This window comes from Canis lupus, chromosome 6, assembly GCF_011100685.1.
Source record: "Canis lupus familiaris isolate Mischka breed German Shepherd chromosome 6, alternate assembly UU_Cfam_GSD_1.0, whole genome shotgun sequence".
NCBI classification, from domain to species: Eukaryota; Metazoa; Chordata; class Mammalia; order Carnivora; family Canidae; genus Canis; species Canis lupus.
The window spans coordinates 57030431-57050909 of record NC_049227.1 but is presented as its reverse complement, the minus strand read 5'-3'; the positions used below and the strand labels follow the sequence as shown (position 1 = coordinate 57050909).

The window sequence follows — 20479 nt, the reverse complement described above, 5'->3', positions numbered from 1 at the left end:
TTTGTTCCCGCAAAGACCGCTCTATCCAAAGTATATTAAGAACTTAACACAACTAAGCACCAAAACAAAACAAATTCCAATTAAAAATGGGCAAAGGAACTACTTGGTATTTACCCCAAAGATACAGATGTAGTGAGATGATGAGACACCTGCACTCCAATGCTTATAGCAGCAATGTCCACAATAGCCAAATTGTGGAAGGAGTCATGATGTCCTTTGACAAATGAATGGGTAAAGAAGATGTGAGGTATATATACATGTATGATGTGATACATATATATATATATAATGATCTATTATATATTGTGTATATATATACATATATATATACACACACAATGGTCTATTATTCAGCCATCAGAAAGGATGAATACCTATCATTTACTTTAGCATGGATGGAACTGCAAGGTGTTATACTGAGTGAACTAAGTCACTCAGTTTCACTCATATGTGGAATATAAGAAATAGTGAAAGGGACCATAAGGGACTAGAACTCTCCTGGGGGCAGTGATGTATTATCAAGTAGATGGGAGGGAAACTGGGGAAAAATTAGAGAGGAAGACAAACCATGAGAAACTTCTAACTCTGGGAATAAACAAAGGGTTGCAAAAGGTGAGGTGGGTGGGGGGATAGGGTAACTAGGTGATGGGCACTAAGGAGGGCACATGATGAGATGAGCACTGGGTGTTACACTATATGTTGGCAAATTGAATTTAAATACAATATTAAAATGAAATAAAATAAAATGCACAAAGGAAATGCACACCAAAAACACCCCAAATAATCCAGTTAAAAAATGGGCAGAAGACATGAACAGACATTTCTCCAAAAGACATACAGATGGCCAAAAGACACATGAAAAGATGCTCAACAGCACTCATCATCAGCAACAAGCAAATCAAAACCACAATAAGGTATCACTTTGCACCTGTCAGACTGGCTAAAATAAAAAAAAAACCAAGAAGCAAGTGTTGGCATGGATGTGGAGCGCAACAGTGTTCCACTGCTGGTAGGAATGCAAACTGGTGCAGCCACTGTAAAAACCAATATAGAGGTTCCTCAAAATATGAAAAATAGAACTACCATATGATCCAGTAATTGTACTACTATTTACCCAAGGAATATGAAAATACTAATGCAAAAAAATATATATACAACCCTATGTTTACTGCAGTATTATTTACAATAGCCAATCTATGGAAGCAACCCAAGTGTCCATCCATAGATGAATAGGTAAAGAAGAGGTGGTGATTGTGTATATAGTATGTGTGTGTCACACACACACACACACACACACACACAATGGTATATTACTCAGCCATCAAAAAGAATAAAATCTTGCAATTTGCAATAACATGGACAGATTTAGCAAATAAAATGCTAAGTGAAATAAGTCAGTCAGGGAAAGACAAATTCCATGATTTCACTCATATGTAGAATTTAAGAAACATGAAGAAAAAAAAGAGACAAACCAAAAAATAGACTCTTAACTATACAGAACAAACAGAGGAACAGAAGGGAAAGGGGGGATGGTAAAATAGGTGAAAGGAATTAAGAGTACACTTATCATGAGCATGGAGTAATGTACAAAATTGTTGTATCACTATATTCTAGACCTGAAACTAATATAACACTGTATGTTAATTATACTGGAATTAATTTTTTTTTAGATTTCATTTATTTATTCATGAGAGACACACACAGAGAGAGAGAGAGAGAGAGAAAGAGACAGAGACAGAGACACAGGCAGAGCGAGAAGCAGGCTCCACGCAGGGAACCCGACGTGGGACTCGATCCCAGTACTCCAGGATCATGCCCTGGGCGGAAGGCAGCGCTAAACCACTGAGCCACTGGGGCTTCCCGAATTAAAATATTTTTTAAAAGTAGGCAGAGGGGTGGGATCTCTGGGTGGCGCAGCGGTTTAGTGCCTGCCTTTGGCCCAGGGCGTGATCCTGGAGACCCGGGATCAAATCCCACATTGGGCTCCCGGTGCATGGAGCCTGCTTCTCCCTCTGCCTATGTCTCTGCCTCTCTCTCTCTCTCTCTGACTATCATAAATAAATAAAAATTTAAAAAAATTTTTAAAAAAAGTAGACAGAGGGGTGCACAGTAGGTTAATATCCAATTCTTGGTTTTGGCTCAGGTCATGACCTCTCCTGAGATGGACCCCCACATCTAACTCCACAATCAGTGCAGAGTCTACTTGAGATTCTTTCTCCCTTGCTAATAAAATTTTTAAAAAAATAAAATAAAAATGGGCAGAGGACCTGAAGAGACATTTTTCAAAGATAACAGATGGCAACAGATACATGAAAAAATGCTCAACAGTACTAATTATCAAGGAAATGCATATCAAAGCCATAATGAGCTATCACCTCAAACTAGTATAGAATCAAAAAGACAAGAATTACAACTGTAAGCAAGGATGTGAAGAAGACAGCCCTTGTGCTTTGCTGGTGGGAATGTAAATTGGTTCAGCTACTATGGAAAACAGTATGGAGCTGTATCAGAAAATTAAAAATAGAAATACGATTCAGTAAACCTACTAATGGGAATTTACCCAAAGAAAACAAAAATACTAATTCAAAAAGATATATGCACCCCTATGCTTACTGCAGCACTATTTACAATAGCCAAGATATGGAAGCAACCTAGTGTTCATCAGCAGATGGATAAAGAAGATGTGGTATATATACACACACATGCACACACACATACAATGAATTATTACTCAACCATAAAAAAGAAAAATCTTGCCATCTGTGCCAACGTGGATGGACCTAGAGATATTATTCTAAGTGAAATCAAATGCCATGTGATTTCTCTTACATCTGGAATCTAAAAAATAAAACAAATTAAGAGGACTTTTAAATAGAGTGATCAAACTGGTGGTTGCCAGAGGGGAGGTGTGTGGAGAGATGGGCAAATAGATGAAGGGGATTAAGAGGTACAAACTTCCAGTTATAAAATAAATGTCATGGAGATGAAAAATACAACATAGGGAATATAGTCAGTACTATTTTAATAATGCTGTATGTTGACAGATGGTGACTACATTTAAAATGAGCACTAATGTATGAAATTGTTGAATTAATATGTTGTACAACTGAAACTATTAACATTATATGTTAGTCATACATCAATGGGGAAAAACAGACAAGAAATAACACGTGTTGGTGAGGATGAAAGAAAAGGAAACCCTAGTGCACTGTGGTGGGAATGTAAATTGGTGCAGCCATTGTGGAAAACAGTTTGGAGGTTTCTCAAAAAAAATTGAAGTAGAACTACCATATGATCCTGTAAATTCCACTTCTGGGTATTTATCCAAAGGAAACAGAAACCCTAATTCTAAAAGCTATCTGCACCCCCATTTTCACTGCAGCATTATTTATAATAGCCAAGATATGGGAACAACATAATTGTCCATTGACAAATTAAAAGATAATGTGGCATATATACACAACAGAGTATTACATATGCATAAAAAAGGATAAGATCGTGCCATTTGAGACAACATGGATGGACCTAGAAGATACTATGCTAACTGAAATAAGTCAGACAAAGACAAATACCATATGATCTCATTTGTATGTGCAATTTACAAATAAAAGTTTTAGAATATTTAAAAACCAAGCTCAAAGATACAGAGAACAGAGGAGTGGTTTCAAGGGGAGGTGGATGAGACCAGTAAAAGGAGACTAAAGGCACCAATTTCTAGTAATAAAATAAGTCCTGGGGACTTAAATATCCTGGGAACTCTTTCTTTTTCTCTCTTGCTCTTTAAAATAAAATAAAATAAAATCTTTAAAAAAATAAAGAAAAACTGGAGTTTAAATAATAATAAACCAATACAGTTTCTTAGTTTTAACAAATGTACCACGGAAATGCAAAATGTAAATAATGGGGGAAATTGGATGAGGGGTATGTGGCAACCCCGTACTTCTCTACAACTTGGTTAATCTATAATTATTTCAAAATAAAAAGTTTATTAAAAAGTACCAGCAGGGGATCTCTGGGTGGCTCAGTGGTTTGGCGCCTGCCTTTGGCCCAGGGCACGATCCTGGAGTCCTGGGATCAAGTCCCACATCGGGCTCCCAGCGTGGAGCCTGCTTCTCCCTCCTCCTGTGTCTCTGCCTCTCTGTCTCTCTCTCTTTCTCTCTATCCTGAGTAATAAATAAATAAATAAATCTTAAAAAAAAAAAAAAAAGTACCAGCTGACCAGGAGAAGAGATGCAAGGACAAGAAAGGCATTGCCCTCAGAATCTTCTGCCTTCCTATAGGAGGGAGCCATGATGAGGATAAACGCCTTGAAGGAACACACGCACCCTAGTTTGCCTGGGACAGTCCCTAGTTTATACCCATTATCTCAGCATCATCATTAATTACAAAGCACCCCCTTTTACTTCTAAAAGTATTCTGATTTTGACATTAAATTTTACGGTCACACCACCTAAAACCACGGAGCCTACTGCAGTGGTCAGAAATAAGAGGGAACATTGTGATAGCAGGACAGGATGGAAGGGGGTTAAGAAGTGGAAATTGGGGGATAGGAAGGAAGAGGTATGGCCCAGACAGGGGCGGCCTCAAGAGGAAGGGCCCAGAGGCAAGTAAGACCCAAGGTGTATTCTTTTTAAGACACAGAAGTCTGAAGTTGGAGAAAAACAGCAAACATGATTAAGATGATGGGGTCAACTAGGGTTGGGAACACATTAAAAGGACTAGAACTCTCCTGGAGCAGTAATGTATTATCAAGTAGATGGGAGGGAAAGCGACTATACCACCCTACACGTGACAAATCAATTTTCTTGAGAAAGATCCCTTTTTCCCCCTTATCTATTCTTCCCTAACCTTTCCTATACATTCTCTAGGCCCTTGATATATACTGAGCTCCAGCTCACCAAAGCTCACTCTCGAAGGTACTGTGAGATCCCTCCATACACTGCTACTGCCCTCAATGTATACAATGTATACAAGATTTGCAGCTGCTTCCCCAGCCTTGGGTGTCTGACCCAAACTGTGGTTCAGTCATATGCTCTGCTGACTCAGAGCCCACAGCTCTTCTCCACAACACCACTCCTTGACCCCCATGTGGCATTCTTTGCTACTGAAGTAAAGGGTCACCTTCAATAAAGCATAACCCCCAAGTCTTCTTGTGAACTCCAGATTTCAGAGAACAGGAAAAAATGTTTTACAAAAACCCTGTTGCTCTTTCAGGGAAGAAGACTTGCATTCTAAATAGTTTTACTATGAAAAGTAAACTGTGATTCAGTTTCACTTTCTATTTAAATACTTCAGGAACTAATACACATGCTATTATTTTCAGAGAATGATGACTTTATTTTTTTTTTTAATCTTGTCCTTTGAATCATTTCATTCCCATGTGATTCTCAAACACTTAAAAATCCCAAAAATCCCACCAACTTAATATACTTAGTGGAGTCTCTTTCCGGGATTATTTAGCATCTTCTGCTTATAGTCATGTCCAAAACCCAGTAGATCTTCCTACTCCTAAAGATTTGCCTAGACCAAATTAAGTGATACCACTCTGAAATCTGAATGTCTTTAATAGCTGCACACCATATGCGCTAGTAGAAAAACATGAGGAAGAATGTCTACAAGCTCATCTCTCCTGGGCTGTGGGTAGAGTGGGGAGCAGGGGGTACTTTCATCTGCAGTGTGCCTAGGTTGGGCCAGGATTCTGGGGCCTCTCCTGCCCGGGGCCGTCCTAACTTCGGCCCAGCCTGGAGGCTAAGAGGTGTGGACCCATGGCTGGCTAGGGATGCCCTGTAAGGCCGCTGATAAAATTCTCTGATGAAATTTGTTCTTCCTCAATGAAACATGCTTTCTCTGGGGATTCCTATGTCCATTTCCAAAGTAAAGTAGCAGGACAGGAACTTTCATAAAATCTGAGCCATCTAGCTCTCTGCTCTCTAAAATTTTCAAGTCTTTGCATGTCCTTCCCTCAGCAAAAACGCTCATATTTTAGAGAACTTACTGCCAATGAAGTAACTGGGAGGTGGAATTGGACAAACACATTCTGTTCTTCGTTGGTATGAGAGCACCTACATTGAGCCATTCCCTTTAAAGGAGCAGGCCTCACTTCTGGGGCCTGTGGAGAGAAGTCCACTCCAAGGTGTTAGTTTGCAGTTGGCTTCCCAGCACCTTCGCAGTCATAACCAAAGCAAAGGAGAATATTGCATGACTTCAGAAGAAAGCCGGCCACCTTGCAACATCTTCAGGAAATTCTGCACTCCCCTAGGGCTTGCAAAACTCCCTATGTCTTGCAGACCAAAGGCAAGATCTCAGTCACCTAGCTCTAGTTTGCATAATTAAAGAAAGTGGAAGCTGGTTATTTTCTGAGTGACCCTTGGCCCAACCAAGCTCACAGGGCCTGTGACAGAAATAAGATAGCAATAAAATGAACTACTGTAGCAGTGGAAACTCGTACTATCTACACTAGCAGGAAAAGCCAGGCCCCTGGATATTCACCTGATTCCTTAACCTGCAAGGGTCACCTGGCCAAAACAGTATCCACTGAAGGTACTATAATGTTATTCTTTTGAAGATGGCACACACAACTTCATGTAATTTCATGTTATAATCTGTAAGACTTCTGGTTGAAAGAATTTACTAAAATCTTCTATAATATCTTTTATCTTCCTTTTTGATGTGGAAAAGCATCGCCTGAGATCTGTTAATTTGCTATCATGTCTTTACCTCTTTCTGCTCCTTCTTCCCTTGTCCTATTAACACATTATCCAACTTTGCCTAAAAAAAATTAGAGAAGTTAAAAAAAAGACACAGAAGTTTAGAGCCACCTCCAGTATAGCCACACAGGGGGAGAGAAAGTCCACCTTCAAAGCAAGCACAGCAGCTATACCTCTTCCACATTGGGCATCCAGACAGATTTCCTTTGTACAGAGTCTTGCTACTAGAGGAAAAAAAAATTTTTTTGAAAATCACTGAGTTACTCTAAATGTCCTTACTTTAAAGAAGCAAATTCAAGACAGGTTTACTTGGCAGGAGGTCACTTTTAGCAGAGCAACTGCTAGAAAGCAGACCTCAATTTCCTTGTCCGTGGCAAAAAAAAAAAAAAAAAAAAAAAAAGCCCAATTAGTTTAGGAAAGACCGAGGGAGCTCCACATGGGCCTCTTTCAATCAAAAGCCACCTGGGATTAGGGCGGCCACCCTGTCTGCAGGAGCTAAACTAAGATCCCTCCGCCCCCACCCCCACTTCCGTTGCAGAACAAGGGTCACTGCTACAGGGAGAGCTGAACCTGTGGACTGGGTTCTGGTTTGAGTCAGAGCACGATTTGGTTTTAAGGCCCAGAATTTTTTGTTTGGACCTTTTAGCCTTGATTAAGGGTTCAGAGACATGGGGCCACCTAGCAGCCCTTGGCTTTCCAGAGTCTAGGAAAACAGCTCAGTCGCATTAGGAGTTTCCCAGAGAAAACTAGGACAGAGAAGGAATATTTACTAAGTGGGAGAGGAAGCTACTGTTGAAGACCTTTCTAATCCACCTCTATAAGGTTCACTTCAATAAAACCAGTAAACATACCTATCACAACTTTGTTCCCCCTGTGAGTAAAGCCTTGAATTTTTTTGTGAAAAGTGACACAGCAAGCAAGCTAGCTTGCTCATTTTAGCATGGCTGAGGAGATCTACAGAAGTGGGGTCCTGGGTCATTCTTGGGGTGGAAATAATAAATTCAACATTAATATGATGATGGTCTATGAAAGTTTCTGGATTTTTTTTTTTTTTTTTTTTTAAGGAATATATGAAATGTACTGGCTGGATAAAGCCACAGTTTTCATCCTGTTCAGCTCTGGGTCCTGGGAGGGAGGATAGTGGGGTGGGGGTGGCGGGGTGGTTAAGTACAGGATAGGCAGGCCTGACCTGGCAGCCTGAGTTTTGTAGCATCTAGGCAGTTTGGAGTCTTTGAGTCTCCCCTGAAATCCCCTCCCCGACCACACAGCCTGCATTCCTGGGGAATGTCCTAACATCTGCCTGAGGCTTCAGAACCATGCATTCATTTTTCAACCAAAATTTATTGAGCACTCACCTTAGGCTAGGCCTTCCAGTCTGGGACCACTAATTAAGTGCCCCCCAAAGAGCTCTGCACAGTTTCTTGAATAGGCATGGAGGACTGTATCCTGCTGACTCCTGTGCTCCCCATAGTAGCTTATGGTTAGCCTGTGCTATAAAGCATTCAGTTAACCACGCACACAGGGGAAAAGCTGGGATTTGCAGCCAGACTGACCCAGCTGAAATCCTAACATCGGGGCAATTGGCAATAACCAGCTGCTTAATCTTGAGGAGGTGGTTCAAATTCTCTGCATCTCAGCTTCTTTAGATGAAAATGGAGGATAAGAAAATACATTCCTTACAGGGTTATTTGTTTAATGGGACATAAAGACATATTAGGTAAATACATAGGGGCCACCAATAATACTAGGGTTTTTTTTTTAAGATTCAGCACAATTTTTATTTTAATATATTTCAGAGTAATGTCTGTACATAATTACAAAAGTAACACATAACTCTTACTCTGTACAAGGCACTATTCCAAACACTTTACACAGATTAAACTAGTTCATTCTAACAACAACCTTCTGAGGTAAGTATGACTACCTGGTGTTCAACAAATGATGTAACTGAGGTACAAAGACATTGAGTGACTTACTTAAAGTCACATAGCTAGCCTGTGGTATGACCTGGCTTCAAGTCATGTCCATATACATACAGTTCAATAATTCAAAAAATTCTGTAAGATTTGTTATGAAAAGCAGCCGCTCTGCATTTCCTTCCCAGGCATTCCCACTCTCTATATAATCAAGGCTTATAGAAGACAAGGATTTAAATTGCTTTCACCATTACTGGAAACCACCATATACCATTCATACACCACCCTTCCCCTCTTCCATCCTTTCAGTAACAATTGTTAGTTAGATGTAGTGTTTACATCATTATCACTTATAATACTATTATAGGCAACCTCTGCAGTGTTCCATCATTCTCTTTCTTCCCTATACAACTAGTAACTAGAGTTAATCCCTGTCTTATTAGTTGGCTGAATTTCTATGCACCTTCCCCTAATCCATCACCAAACTCTCCGTGTTCATCTCCTCTCCATTTATTCAAACACATCCATCAGAAGTCCTTCCATCCCTTGAACACACCTTTCCCAGAGAGTCTTTCTGCTCCAATCGACACTGGACGCTTCTAGTCCTCCCCTACAGCCATATCTCGGGAACTCCTTTCATCATCCCTGGAATCACTTTCACTTCTTTCTTAGGCCAGTTCACCTAGATCCTTTACATTTTTATGAAGTTGAATTTCTCAATTTTTTTTTTTTTTTTTTTTAGTTTGTGGCTCTTGTATCCTATTAAAGAGATCTTTCCTACTGTGAAATAGTGAGATTTTCCTAAGATTTCTCCTAGAAGTTTTATAATTTTAGCCTTTATGTTTAGGTCTGGGATCCATTTTTAGATGCATTTTGTGTATAGTGTGAAGTAAGAGTTGAGGTTCTTTTTTTTTTTTTTTTTAAGATTTTATTTATTTATTCATGAGAGACACACAGAGAGAGGCAGAGACATAGGCAGAGAGAGAAGCAGGCTCCATGCAGGGAGCCTATGTGGGACTAGATCCTGGGACTCCAGGATCACGCCCTGAGCCAACCGCAGGTGCTCAACTGCTGAGCCACCCAGGCATCCCAAGAGTTGCGGTTCTTTATCTCAAAATAGATATCCACTTGATCCAGCACCATGTCTTTAAAAAAAAAACTGTCCTTTTCCCCATTGAAACACTTTGGTCTCTTTGTCAAAAAAAAAAAAAAAAAAAAAAGAAAAAGCTATTTATGTGTTGGTTTATATCTAAACTCTCTATCATCTTCTATTACCCCTTACATATGTATTTATGCTAGAATGTCTTGATAACTGAAACTTTATAGTGAGTCTTCAAATTAAGTAGTATGAGACTTGTTTCCAACTCTGTTCTTTTCAAATTTGTTTTGGTCACTCGAGGTTCTTTGCATTACTCCATACGTTTTAGAATCAGTTTGATAGTGATTGCACTGAATCTACAGATCAATTTGGGGAAACTGTCATCTTTTTTTTTTTTAAGAGAGAAAGGGGCAGAGGTGGGGGAGGGGCAGAGGGAGAGAGAATCTTAAGCAGGCTCCATGTCCAGTGTGGAGCCCCACACAGGACTCGATCTCACAACCCTGAGATGATGACCTGAGCCAAACACAAGAGATGGACACTTGACAAACTGAGCTATAAAGGTGCCCCCTGGAGAAACTGACATCTTAACAACATTAAGTCTTCCAGTCCACAAACATGGCAATTCTCTCCATTCATGTAGGTCTCCTCCAACACAGCAATGTTTAGTAGTTTTTAGTCTACTAATCTCAAACAAATCTTGTAAAATGTCCCTGAATACTTCATGTGTTCTCCGTTTGTTTCTTTAAAAACAGACTTTATTTTTTAGAACAGTTTTAGGTTCACAGCAAAATCTAAGTATAGAGAGTTTTCATGTAACTCCGGTTCCCCCAAACCCCCAACTAGGGTGTTTTTCATGCTATTGTAAGTGATATTTTTATTTTTAAAAACAGTTCAAGTTTTTTTTAAAAAGTTATTTATTTAAGTAATCTCGGCACCCAACATGGGGCTCCAACTCAAGACTCTGAGATCAAGAGTTGCAAACTTTATGACTAAGCTAGCCAGGTGCCCCCTACAAGTGGTGTTTTTAAAATCCCATTTCAAAATTATTCATTGCTAGTATACAGGGGGAAAAAATTAAACATTAGCCTTGTACCCTGTGAACTTGCTGATCTACTTATTAGTCCCAGTAGTTTTTCTGTAGAATCCTTGGGATTTTCTAAATACTCATTCATGTCATCTCCAAATAAGTATTATTTTACTTCTTTTTTGCCAATCTGTATGTCTCACCTTACTGCCCTGGCTAGAGACTTCAGAAGAATATTAAATATAAGTGGTGAAAGATGACATCCTTAGATCCTAGAGGGAAAATATTCAGGGAAAAATTTCACCATTAAGTATAACCTCCATTGTAGGTTTTCACGGAGGCCCTTTACCAGGTTGATGAAGTTCCCAGGTATTCACAGCTTACTGAGAGGTTTGTGTCTTTTTAAATCATAAACGTTAAATTTTGCCAAAGGCTTTTTAAAAAATATTTATTTATTTGAGACAGAGAGAGAGTGGGGAGGGGCAGAGGGAGAGGCAGAGAAATACTCAAGCCGACTCCCCACTGAGTCTGGATCCTGGGCTCAATCCCAGGACCCTGAGATCATGACCTAAGCCAAAATTAAGAGTGCTGCTCAACCAACTGAGCCAAAGGCTTTTGATGCATCTATGGAGATGATATTCTCTTCATTTCTATTAATGTTGTAAGTAACACTTGTTGGTATTTAAATATTAAATTAACCTTGTATTCCTGGGATAAGCCCCACTGAATCAGGATGTATTTTCTTTAGTATTTATTTTTCTAGTAATTTGTTAAGGTTTTTACTTTGATCATGAGGGATATTGGTTTGTAATTTTTTTTCTTGTAATGTCTCTTTATGGTTTCAAAATCAAAATAATATTGGCCTCATAAAATGGGCTGGAAAGTGTACTATCCAATTTTACTTTCTGAAAGTTCTGCATAGCTAAAGGATTGGTATTATTTCACCCTAAATGTTTGATAGAATTCACCAGTGACACCATCAAGGTCTGGGAGTTTTCTTTGTGGAAAAAATTATTATTAATATGAATTTAATTGCTTTTGTTGATATACTGATATTCAGGAATATTTCTCCCTGAGTCAGTGTTGGAAATTTGTGTTTTCCAATGTGTGTTCCATTTCATCTAAGTTTTCAAATGTATTTGCATAGTTATTCATATCCTTTTATTATTCCCTTAATGTAGGATTTTTGTACTGTTTTCTCTTTTCCCAGATCTTGACAATTTGTGTCTTTTTTCTTGATCATTCAATTTTGGATGTTATCAATTTTATTGATTTTTAAAAATCAAATTTCTTGTTTCATCGATTTCTCATTTTTCTATTTTTTGGTTCATTATTCTCTGATCTTTATAATTTCCTTTCATCTACTTCCTTTGAGTTCAAATTGCTCCTCTGCCCCTAGCTTCCTAAGGTGGAAGACTAGATCATAGGTTTCAGACTTACCTTTGTTTCAAAGATAAGCTATAAATTTTCTTCTTAAGGACTGACTTAGCAGCATCCCATGAATTTTGAAAATGTTCTTTTTCATTCAAAATATTTAGAAATTTCCTTTGTGATTTCTAACTTTACATTTTTCCCAAATATCTGTTTTTAATTTCATTCCATTCTTATTAGAGGGCATACTCTGTATGATTTCAGTTGTTTTACACTTACTGAGACTTGTCTTAGGGCTCATAATTTGGTGAATGTTTCACATGCACTTGGAAGAAATGTGTATTCTGCTATTGTTAGGTAAAGTATTTTGTGTCAATTAGGTCAAATTGGCTGATACTGTTATTATCTTCTATATCTCTACTAATTTTATCAGTTTCTTCTTTCAGTTACTGAAAGAACATTGAAATCTCTAAAGATCATAGGTTCGTTCATTATTAGTTTTTCCTACATTTTGTGTGTGTGTGTGTGTGTGTGTGTGTGTGTGTGTGTGTTTTAATTTTCCACTGGAACATGATTTCACAGGCATCTTTTTTTTTGTTGGAGTTCAATTAGTTTTTCCTATAGTTTGCATTTCTGTTAATGTGTGTGCACATTTAGAATTATGTCTCCTTGAGCATTTGTACTCTCAATTATTACAAAATGACCCTATTTACTCCATGTGACATTTCTTGTTCTAAGGTATACTTTGATATTAATATAGCCATTCGAGCTTTCCTATGATTGGTGCTTGCATGGTATAAAACTTTTTCAGGGATTCCTGGGTGGCGCAGCAGTTTGGCGCCTGCCTTTGGCCCAGGGCACGATCCTGGAGACCTGGGATCGAATCCCACGTCGGGCTCCCGGTGCATGGAGCCTGCTTCTCCCTCTGCCTATGTCTCTGCCTCTGTGTGTGTGTGTGTGTGACTATCATAAATAAATAAAAATTTTAAAAAAGTCAAATCAGTATTGAGATAGTTCAAAGGAAGATTTAAAAAATAAAAATAAAAATTTTTCATCCTTTCACTTTTAATCTATGTATTTACATATATATAAATATATACATAATAATATGTATTTTTTAAAGATTTTATTTATTTATTCATGAGAGACACAGAGAGAGAGAGGCAGAGACACAGGCAGAGAGAGAAGCAGGCTCTATGCAGGGAGCCCGATGTGGGACTCGATCCTGGGAAACCAGGATCATGCCCTGAGCCAATGGCAGATGCTCAACTGCTGAGCCACCCAGGTGTCCCTGTATTTATATTTTAAATGGGTTTCTGGGGCACCTAGATAGTGCATTCAGTTGAGCGTCAGACCTTTGGTTTCAGCTCAGGTCATGATCTTGGGGTCATGGGATCCAGCCCCATGTTGGGCTCAGGTTTAGTGCAGAGTCTGCTTAGGGCTCTTGCTCTCTCTCACTCTGCCCCTCTTCCCCTGAAACACATGCATACACATGCTCTCTCTAATAAAGAAATAAATCTTTAAAAAATAAAAATAATAAAATGAATTTCCTGTGAACAGTGCACAGTTGGAACTTGCTTTTTTTATTCAGTTAGTCTGGCCATCTCTGCCTTATAACTGGTATCTTTAGACCCTTTATAATTAATTATTAAGCTGGTTGGGTTTTATTCTACCATCTTTGTATTCATTTGGTCCCATCTGTTCATTTGTTTTTCCCTCTTTTTGTTGCCTTCTTTTGTGATAATTATTTTTAGCACTCCATTTAATCTATAATATTGGTTTATTAACTATATCTCTTTGTTTTAGGTTAAGTACTTGCTCTAGAATTTAAAATATGCATATATTACTTATTACACTACACCTTCAAATAATGCTGTATCACTTCTGGTATAATGTAAAAACCTCATAACAAAAATATGTTATTTCATTTTTCCCATCCTTTGTGCTACTACTGTCACACATTTCTTTTCTATAGATGGTCTAAATCCTACCATGCATGTAATTTTTGCTTTCAGCCATCGATTATCTCTTAAATGCATTTTAAAATGAGGGAGAAGAAAGTGTTTTATATTTATTTAACCACATACATATCATTTCAAGGATTCTTCATTCCTTTGTGTAAATCCACATTCCCATCTGATATTTTCTGAATAACTAACATTTTTCATAGTGTGAGTTTACTGACAACAAATTCTCTTGACCTTTGTTTGTATGAAAATGCCTTTTGTTTTTGCCTTCACTTTCGAATAATTTAACTTATTTGTTTTTATTTTTTTTTCTTTTGGCACTTTAAAGATACAATTCTATTGTCTCCTGGCTTGGATAGCTTTAGACATGAAGTCTGTAGTCTTTCTTATCTTTGTTTTTCTGTACATACTACCTTATTGCTATCTCTTTATCATTTAATTTTCAACAACTTGATTATGATATAGTTTGATGGGAGTTTCTGTATATGTAGGTTTATTCTGTTGAGCTTTTATCTTTGTCGTTGCATTTTCATCTAATTTAGAAATTTTTTCTTTTTTTTTTTCTTACTTTTATTTCTTAATATTCAGAAAGACTTAAGATTTCTGGAGAATTTTTCCTTATAACTTCCTCTCATCTGGAATTCTTCCCACAACCATCAGCTGCTTTAGTTTCCCAGAAGTCCAATCTCTCTTCTCAACAATGCAAGACCATCATGCTATACTTGGGATACCCCTCCTAGCTCTATGGTCTGGAATGTGCTTCCAGGTAGAAACCTAAGTGATAACAGAGTTTACTTCATTTTTTTTCTCTTCTCTCAAGAATCACAATCCTATTATACCTCTAGTCCAACATCAGAAAACAGGTATTGCATACTTTTATAGTTTCTGGTTATTTCTGTGGTAGGATAAAAGTGGTCTCTATTGCTCCATCATTGGTAAAAACAGAAGGCCACATGCTTTTCTAAAAATCCATTTACTAACAATTTTTGGAAGGTAGTAGAGAGTAAACTTACTTTCAGTAGGATTGTCTGATAAAATAATTGTCCCAAAATCTTGTTTTGCTTCTTCTCCAAGCCCAACACTTATTAACTTTGCTTGGGCTAGTTATTCAAGCATCTCCACATTAATATGACTTGTATATAATTTTGCTCTAAGAAGTACAAATTTGAACAATACCTTTATAACTTTGGTCTTTTTACATCTACTGACAAAACTGATCAGTTTCCTACACTCACTCTAGAAAATATCACTTGATTTACCAGAAAGGTAAATCATACTTTGTTTGAAAATGATGTCAAAATTTGGTGGCTTTGTGCCACTATAGGACAAAGTGTCACAAGAAACAGTGACTGCTTCTTGGGGACTGTTAAAATGCAATAAAGTCCAATTTTCAAACATTCAGTAATGTATTTCCTAATTGAACATCTCTTTTCTGGCTATTATGCTAAATCAACATTCTTATAGATTACTTTGTCCTAGCTGTGTTCATACTATAACTACATTCAATATTTACACTTAGAGAATTCTGTATTATGGTATTGATAATATTATCTTCATCATTAATGACACCCTTCAATTACTTTTGACTCATAAGATTTAATACAAAAGTAACAAAATGCAAAATTTTACAACTAAGAATTTTAACACTATCATGATGTGAAACACATTATACAAAATAATCTATAATTGATCACTGAAATTACCTATGACGAACTGACCAACACAGTCCTTGCAGTAAATATCCTAAAATAATTATTAAGAATGTAATAGAATTTCTATAGAAGTCTTAATTAATCTTACATTTAAAATTAGCAAAATGTATGTAAACAAAATTGTTTCATTTTTTTCCCTCTAAAATCATCAAACCACTTGCAAACTCCCTGATAAACCACCAGACTTTCATAGACCAACTCTGTGAAATCCTGTTTCAAGGATATACATTTGTATTTCTAATCAGTGGTAATAATTACTGATTTTCAATGATTCATACATAGAAGTCATTTAATACCCATCTAATAAATTATTAAGCAATGTTTTTTTGGTTTCATATATGTTAAGCACTATTCTAAACTCCAAGGATATAGCAATGAAACAGATATTGTTTCTATTCTGGAGGCACTTCCTATCTAGTAGAAAGAAGAAAACAGTACAAAGAAAGCATGTAAGTTCAGAAAATTTTAATGATATAAAGGAAATGGTATAATGAGATAAAGTGTGACTTAAAGAATTACTTCAGATGGGGTGTTTAAGAAAGATCTCACTGAAGTTATTGTTGAACAGAATGCTGAATGGTGAGAAGGAGGCAGGCACTGAGAAGCAGAGACCATTCTAGGCAGAAGGCCCAGCAATTGCAAAGGCCTTGAGGCAGTGGTAATGTCTTGGCCTTTTTGGGCAAGAGAGAAGGCTGAGGTGCCTGAAGCAGAATGAACAAGAGGAATATGGGATAAGAAGAGGCTTGGAAGGCACCCACGTACCAGAGTAGCAGAGCCTTGTGAGCTGTTGTGATGAATTTGGGAAACTACTGGAAGACCATAAACAGGGGAGTGACTGGAGCTAATTTACCTTTATAAAAGATCACTAAATGTTCCATGGAGTACAAAGGAACTGGAGAGACGCAGAGTGAGAGCAAGGAGACCAGTTACAAGGGTATTTAATAATCTAAGCAAGAGGTGACCAAGATGGAAACAGTACAGATGCAGAGAAATAGGTGGATTTGGGAAGCATTTTTCATATAGAACAATAAGACTAGTCAATGCATTGAATGAATTAATGCATGAGATAATTAATGAATAGTCACTAAAATGGGGAGATCTGAGAGAAAGGTAAGCATGTGCTACAGAAGTTAAGGAAAGCTTTCTGGAGGAGGCAAAATGAGAACTGGGCTTAAGAGATGAGTTAGCTATGGCTAAGAAGTACAACAGTTGGGATCCAATTGCAAACAAAATCAGTGAGATGGGAATGAACCTCAGTGTGTCTGGAGACTCACAAAGAACTGCCTACTAGCTGGATGTTGAGGAACGAGTAGGATAGTAGAGTAGAGTGGGATGGAAAGGAGCTGGATCATGGAATATCTGGAAAGACCAAAAGGGTGAACTCTTTGTCTCTACCTATTTAATCCTCAGAACAGCTGTAGCTTGGGCTTCCTACCACAGAGACTGGCAATGAGCCCAAGCCTGAGGCTGAGGTACCCATCTTACTGCCTTCCAGGAGAGGCCTCACATGCTCACTGATCTGTCCAACATCAAGGTGACCTGTGAGGCAGTAAGCTGGGAGCTGGAACAAGTCCCTGCTACATTTACCATCCCTGGAAGATATGGGAACACCTAACACACTCTATAAATGCTTCAGATAACAAGTAAACTATCCCATAAACTCTGAACTGGAGGCATCAGTCTATCTCTGACAAAAGTGGTGAGTTTTTCTCAGCACTAGATGGGAAGCACCCCCAGGACTGCCTTGGAACCTACTACCCAGAGCCCTGCCTCCCCTTTCTCTCTGACTGCCTAGCCTTTGCTGTCCCCACCAAGGAAAGAGTGTGCCTCACAAGTCCATTATAAGACCCCTGTTACACCTGGAGAGGAGGCCTGGATTTTAAAGTGCCAGACTAAAAGACTCATTGGGGCAGTCAAGCTTTTAGATTCATAGACGCTGCTCCTTCTGTGACTGTACCAGATACTTCCTTGCCATGTGTGGTTCCAGTTCAAATATGAGCTCTACAGTGCTCACTTCAGCAGCACATATACTAAAATATGAGCTCTACAGAGGCAAGGATGCTGCCTGTGTCACACATGCTTTGCCTCAGAAGCTGACAGAGTGTTTATTTTTTTAAAGATTTTATTTATTTATTTATTCATGAGAAATACAGAGAGAGAGAGGCAGAGACACAGGCAGAAGAAGAAGCAGGCTCCATGCAGGAAGCCCAATGTAGGACTCAATCCCAGGACTCCGGGATCGTGCCCTGAGCCAAAGGTAGACGCTCAACTGCTGAGCCACTCAGGTGTCCCTGACAGAGTGTTTAAAACACGTTTTCTTAAAAAGAAAAAAAAGAATAAATGATTGGCTATGATATGGATGTAAGGGATGGGACACAAAAACTACTCAATGCCTAAACAGCTGCCCTAGAAGTCTACCCACTTCCTCAACAGAAACAACAGCTCCCTCTTACTTGGTGATATATAATGTATGACAAAAGGGTTAGGCACATTTCCCACATTATCTCATTTAATGTTCACAACATCCTCTCTTTAAAATGTGGTATTCCTACCACATTTTACTGATTAGGGAACTGAAAGGTAGGCAAGTTAAGGTCACAGCCTAGTGAGGGACAAAGCCAGGTCTCTCACCTGCCTACAGCTAGTAGAGGTCATCTCCTAACTACAAAATGAGGCTCTTTCCACTAGTCCTAAAGCAATTCTATGAGTGAAAGCACTGGAGTCTCCCACCTGCCACCCTGGAGGGCAGTTCAGCAGCCCTTTAGCTCACCCTCTCACCTCAGCAGGAAGCCGTTTATCAGATTAACAACCCACCTGCTGCCACAGCAGAGAGGAGTGCTCTGAGGAGAAAGAACTGCACTTGGTTGGGCTCTCTGTGGCGGCCAAGGACCCAGGGATATCTTGGGCCTTAGAGCAGGGAAGCCACTGTGTGTTTTTTCCCTTCCAAGGAAGAAACTAGAATGTGTTTTCTGACCTCACTGTCAGTATGAAGTAATGGGAAGAACACAGGATTTGGAGCTAGATAGATGTGGGTTTGAGTCCTGATAAACTTTATGATCTTGGACAAGCCACTTAGACTCTCCATGTTTGTTTTCAGCTGAAGAATGGCTTAATGCCACTTCTCCTGTGGAATTGTCTTGGGCATTAAATGAGATGGTATATTTAAGGAGCCCACACCACAGCTGGCACCCAACAGCACTCTCAAGCAAGAGCACTCCTTTCTTCTCTCAACTGGATAGGGCAACCATTATTGGGCCCACTTGTCAGATGAGCAAACTGAGGTGCCAAGAGATTGAGCCTACAGCTAATAAAGTACAGCCAGGATCAGTGTCCTCACATGCCTCTGTGTTTCAAGACCATTACTCTCCTCTAGTCTAACTTTTTTGGGGCTCATGTTATCTAACTACATCAGCTTCCCTGCATTTGTCTCCCACCCTCCATAAAATGAGGAGGCTCTTTCCACTACTTTTTTTCCCCTCTTTCTTTCTGGCTTCTCAAAAGCAAAACCAGGTCATTCTCCCCCAAATTGGTTATTTTGTCTTGAATATGTAACTATCTGGGCCTTCCTCCTCTTCTCTTTCTTCCCTTCTCTAAAATTCTTAATCTTACCAGTCTCTTTAACACACAAATCAGACTGATCATCATAAAGTAATACAGAGAGTCACAAGCAGAACAAGAGGTAAATATAATTTCATCCACAAGCAAGACAAGCCCTCTCTGTTGGTGCAAAATCATGACTCATTCGAAATCTTTTATGATGGCCAGATGCTGAGCACATATAAATTGCTCCAAATTGCTTCTACAGTGTATGTTAGTGGTGGGGAGGGGAACAACCAACAACTATCTGTCTATTTATATATTTATACATTTACCAGGAAATGTGTTTATATTGTTTTCCAATCAGGATTTACCACAAGCCAGGAGTTCCACACCTAAAGAACAGGCTAAACCCAGCCCACTGTCAACAAAGTCCATCACAAACATAAAAGATTTTAAATCAAAATAGATATTAGAAGAACATGATTTCTCAGGATTGTTGGGCAGCCAGAGCTATCTCTAGCAGCTGGCTGAGTGAATGATGGTTGTTTCTGGGCTCAAACTTTACTCTGTAAGCCTAGAAGCTAGGCAAGGGAGGCTTCCAAGAAAGGAAACGATCTCTTTTTGGCCTGCAACTCCACATTTAGGTTGGAAATTCCTGGTGTGGCCTCTGACCACCCACAGCCCAACCCCCACAGCCAGCAGCCTTGTACCAGTCCACCACGTCATGCTGGAGTCACAACTTGTATCTTCCCCAAGACAACCTGACCCCAGAGATCTGTGTGGACTCACCATACCTAGATGTTACATCTTGTAGACTTAAGTCACTGTTCAAAATGTAAAACTTCAGACAGCCCAGGTGGCTCAGTGGTTTAGCGCTGCCTTCAGCCCAGAGCGTGATCCTGGAGACCTGGGATCGAGTCTCATGTCTGGCTCCCTGCATGGAGCCTGTTTCTCCCTCTGCCTGTGCCTCTGTCTCTCTCATGAATACATAAATAAAATCTTTTTAAAAATTATTGGCTTATTCATTATGTAGTGATACTTTTTCTTTCTTTTTTTTTTTTTTTTTTTTTTTTTTTTTTAGAGAGGAAGGGAGAGAAAGAGAGTGTGTGAGCAGGGGCAGTGGGCAGAGGAAAAAGGAAACAG

The 20479-nt window shown here is 38.8% G+C and overlaps 1 long non-coding RNA gene across 1 annotated transcript in view; it reads right to left on the bottom strand.

The window, feature by feature from the left end:
• Positions 1-5754: 5754 nt before the first annotated feature.
• LOC102154170 overlaps positions 5755-20479 on the bottom strand; it is a 33982-nt gene continuing 19257 nt past the window's right edge. Inside the window, exon 5 of the long non-coding RNA XR_005361246.1 lies at positions 5755-6931. This is a non-coding gene — a long non-coding RNA (uncharacterized LOC102154170). The remainder of the gene's footprint in view (positions 6932-20479) is intronic.